This window comes from Callithrix jacchus, chromosome 1 (genome assembly GCF_049354715.1).
Source record: "Callithrix jacchus isolate 240 chromosome 1, calJac240_pri, whole genome shotgun sequence".
Lineage (NCBI taxonomy): Eukaryota > Metazoa > Chordata > Mammalia > Primates > Cebidae > Callithrix > Callithrix jacchus.
The window spans coordinates 161,334,409-161,339,755 of NC_133502.1; positions in this window are offsets into that span (position 1 = coordinate 161,334,409).

Consider the following 5,347-nt stretch of genomic DNA (forward strand, 5'->3'; position numbering starts at 1 on the left):
TTATTTTGTTTTCTATCCCAGGTTCACACTCATATTTTTAAAGAGCAAAACAATTTTAAAATCACTGTTGTCACTTTTCCCTCCTCTTTTTACTACAACATTTTCTCCCTCAAGTCCATTTGCCCTCGTTGTTTCATTCACATTGGGATACCAGGCTTGAATGAAAATTTATCCCTACAACAGGTCATTTCTTTGTAAGTTGTATTCCAAAATATAACAATACAAAGATTCACAAGAATATCTCACTGAATTCCATTTTAGAAGTCCAGCAAGATGATGACCAGCTTGAAAAAAACCCTAATAATTGTGTTTGAGTTCCCTGGAGGCAAGTGTTGAGATGGAGTTTGTCTTACTACTTTTTGTGTTGCTGTTAAAGAATGTCTGAGGCTAGGTATATAGAAAGAAAAGAACTTCATATAAAGAGAAGTTTATCTAGCTCATGGTTTTGTGAGTCCTATTCTTTCATTTCAACTACACTTAGGTAAGCCATTCTGTTATTGTCCCAAAGGGCACTAAGGTTCTGACCATTTCTTCTCAGTCATTTTCCCCTCACTTGTTTGGGTAATTTCTACTGATCTGTTTCAAGAGAAGTGGCTCCCCTGTCATTTGTATTCTGCAGGCAAAGTTATTTGGTGAACTTTTAATTTCAGACGTGGATTTGCAGTTCTAGAATTTTCATTTGTATTTCTTTGTAGTTTCTATTTGTTTTGCGGAGCTTTGAAAAAAACTATATTATTTGTGAGAATATTTTCTTTTTAATTCATTAAGCATAGTTAAAATATCTACCTTAATATTCTCATATGTTCATTCCATCACCTAAGTTGATTGCCTATTTTCTTGAAATGGGGGTTCACATGTTCTTAATTCTTTGAATGTCAGGTAATTTTTAAAAAATGTATTCTACATAACATGAATGGTTAAGATGTGGAGATTTTGGACTCTGTTATGCTCCTCTGCAGAGTGCTAATGTTTTTGTTTTATTAAATAATGAACTTAATTGAACTCAAACTTCGAATGCTATCTCTGGGCCAGCGGCACAAATGAAAACTCAATTCTTTTGTCCTTGGTGTAAACTATGCATGCATAGTTCAGGTGTTATACAGAGACTTGGGTAGTTTATGCACAGAATTTGGGTTGTCCACTCTTTTGAGTTCCTCTTTTCTGAGACCTTTCCTCAATTTCCAGTGACTGTGGTTGCCCTGAACTATGGTTTTTCATGTCAAAAATATTTTTCTATCAAATTATCTCCCTTTGTTATACTAAATTCAGCCTATCTTCAGGCAAACAGCCATAAAAAATGTGATCTAACTCTTTGCCATTTCTTTTCTTTCTTCCAAGATTCAACTCTTTCACATAATAGGCCTGCTTTTGTTCATTCTTCTGTACCACTGGATCATTGTGTGTGTGTGTGTGTGTGTGTTGTCCAGAGTTTATAATTATCTGTGGGAGGGCCAGGCCCAGTAGGAATCCACTTGGCCATATCAGAAATGTTATTATTTTTTTAAAAATTGATTCATGAAAACATATAAATCATTTAGAAAAACATAAAACTTACTCTTAAACCCACTATCCAGGAAGAACCACTGTCCACATAATGATAATATGCATTGTGCAATATATGTATTTGTGTATATATACAATATCTATATTTAAATTAACATCCTAATGTGCCTATAGTTTTGTAAGCTGTTTTTTATTCAGTAATTATTTTAGATGCTACAGGTTGGTTTATACAACATTCATTTTTCTTTTTTTGAGACAGAGTCTCACTCTGTCACCCAGGCTGGAGTACAGTGGCACTATCTCAGCTTACTGCAACCTCTGCCTCTCAGGTTCAAGTAATTATCTTGCCTCAGCATCCTGAGTAGCTGGGACTATAGGTGCACGCCACCACATCTGGCTAATTTTGTGTGTGTGTATATATATATATATATATATATATATATATATATATATATATATATTTATTTATATTTGGTCAAGACAGGGTTTCACTGTGTTGCCTAGGCTGGTCGTTAACTCCCAAGCTCAGGCAATCTGCCCACCTCAGCCTCCCAAAGTGCTGGGATTATAGGTGTGAGCTAGCACACCCTTGTCTCTTTCCTTCCTCTACTATAAAGGTTAACAATTTAAAGATTTGGCCAGGTATGGTGACTCACATCTTTAATCACAGCACTTTGGGAGGCCAAGGTGGGCAGATCACTTGAGCCCAGGAGTCTGAGACCAGCCTGGGTAAATGCCAAAACCCTGTCTCTTCAAAAAAATAAAATAAAATTAGCTTGGTGGTATGCACCTGTAGTCCCAGATACTTGAAGGGTAAGGTGGGAGGATCGCTTCAGCCTGGGAGGTGGAGATTGCAGTGAGCCAAGATTGAATCCCACCACTGCATACTCCTTTCTGGGTGACAAAGACCTTGTAAAAAAAAAAAAAAAAAGAAAGAAAAAGGAAAAAGGAAAAAGAAAGAAAGGTGGGGGAGAGGGAGGGAGGGAGAGAGAGAGAGAGACAGAGAGAGAGAGAGACAGAGAGAGAAAGATTCAATTTCCTCAAGCCTCTTTTGAAACTAAATGTGGTCATTTCTGGTCAAAAGATGTGAGCACATTCTGCTAGAAGGGGGACTTTGTAGAAAACTGTAATTTTCTTCAATATTAGATTACTCACTTGATACATAGAGATGCATCAGTCAAACACATTCCTGAGAGTAAAAGTAATAATATAGAATCATCTGTATCTTCTTAAATATAGTTTGAAATTTGTAGTGTTTAATGTCATATTACTCAATTTTTGAAGGTATCATAATTTATGTAATCAATTAACTAGCAATGTAGATCTAATTTCTCTCTGTTCTGCAATAAATATTATAGTGGACCCTGAGTGTGTAACATAGAATAGATTCCTTGATGGACTGCCAAGCATCATAAGACTTTGATGTATACTGTCAGATTTACATTTAGTTGGTTGTACAAACTTATATGCCTACCAAAAGCAGTGTATGATACATTGTTTTCTACTCTCACAAACATAATTATTTTTTAAAATCTTGATTTAAGAAAAATGTTTCCACTTTTCTCCTCTTCTTTATGTCAGGGGAGTTTAGCATCTTTCTTTTCCCACAACCTTATATTCTAAAAGATATGTCTGGAATGCTCTTCCATCATATATATATATACATATATATGTTGCTCTCTTACCCTCTCTGGGTCTTTGCTTTTGTCACCATCTAAGTAAGCTTACTGCCTGCTTCCCATCACCATGTTTAAAATTGTTTTCCCCAAGACTTCCATCCCCTACCTTGGTTTGCTTTTTTTACCATCCAATGATCTGTTTAATTTATATTTCAGTTATTTGTTTATTACCTATGCCCTCCTCTAGAATTAAGGTCTATGAGAAGAAGGTTTTGTTTTGTAGACTGCTGTTATCTCAGGCACTTAGATGATCATATTACTTGAATAAATAAATGTTTCCAAAACTGTTAATAATTTACTCTTATACCCCGTCATTTTCTTATAGAGGATCTCAAAAACAGTTTAAAAGTAATTTTTAAAATTTACTTACACAATGATTTAGATCAGTGGTTCTCAAAGGGTGGTCCCCAGACCAGTAGCACAGGCATCCTCTAGAAACATTAAAATGCTTATCCTCAAGGCCCACCCACAGGGTTTCTGATCCCATACTTCTGTGATGAGGCCCAAGAATTTGCATTCCTAAAGTCTGTATTTTAATAAATCATTCAGGAAATTTCTATGCACACTAAAGTTTATGTATCATTGATTCAGACTTATCTGTGTGTCTATTTTCTTATACTACTTACCTCCAATTATATTTAGGCATCCTTTCCTCATTCATCAATGCTAACTTTTAATTCATTTTATTACTGCACAAAGTGGCTTTCAGCATTCATTTATACCATTCAGGCAGACCTACATTCCCCACTCCCTCAGGTGTGACAATATAATGGGTTCCCCAAGTAATGTGGAAATTGAACATAGCCATAACCTTAAACTGTTTCATCCTTCTAAAAAGTGCAGGCTTTGTACAGCTCTAGACAGTGACGACTCATTCTGTGCATAGGGCTAGATTTACTTGTTAAGAAATTACTGATAGAAAAGGCTTTAATATTGCATTGTCTTCCCATGAGATAAATAAGTTTCTTGGAAATGAGGGGGTATATTCATTTGTGGAGCTTTCAACCCATGCATGTGTATGCATGTGTGCACATGCACTCACACGAATACATATTCCATTCTCAACATATTCTATTAATACATCATAATTCTCTCAAATGAGGTCAGGAAGGAACTTAAATAATAAATATTTGCCAAGATGGCATTTAAGCACATATTTGTTTAGGGCCAATTATTATGCTAAACTACTGTCTAGGTGAAATATTTACTCAACAGAATTGAAATAACTAGACAAGTCCTGATTACTGCTCATATGTTAGTTCTGAGGAATAAATGATATAATGTAGTGATTGTGCTGTAAAGATAACATGCCACATTACAATATTTTACATTAATTATGTAAATGAGTATTGTATTAGAATAATGGTACAATGTTTTTGAAAAAACATTTCTGTACTTATGTCTCTGCTTTTAGTGTAACGACTTAAAATTTAAAATAGTTCAGTAGTTTTGTGGGTGAGGGGGTTCGTATGTAGGGTTTTTTTATATTTCTTTTCTTTGAGACAGTCTCACTCTGTCACCTAGGCTGGAGTGCACTGCAACCTCCATCTCCTGGGTTCAAGTGATTCTCATGCCTCAGCCTCCTGAGTAGCTGGGATTACAGATGTGCACCAGAATGCCCAGCTAATTTTTTTGTATTTTTAGTAGGGACTGGGTTTCACTGTGTTAGCTGGTCTGGCCTCAAGTGATCCACCCACCTTGGCCTCCCAAAGTGCTGGGATTACAGGCATGAGCCACCATGCCCAGCCAAAACTATTTTTAATCTAGGCTCAAGAGTAAAAAAAAAATCCAGGAGTGCAATGGCAAATAGGTCTCTTATGACAGTCCAAGTTGATGCATATTACCTTCTGGAATGCATGCTGCATGATAATTCTGAGATCAACTCTGGGTTCACTCAGAAAGAATACAGTGATCCATTAAATAATACCCAATATTAAGTGAGAACAGGGAGGGGTGACATTTGTTACATTTGAATTCCCTAACTGAGGTGTTTGTGTGTTAGTGCTTTGAATACGAGATGAAACAGGGGTGATTATTCAGAAAATTACTTTCATTCACCTGCAATCACAGTTTATCATCAGTCTGAAAAAATGGCAAATGGAGAAACATAGTGCTGTTATAATTCATTATGTTAATGAAAGAACTGGTGTTTGATAGAAAAAGTC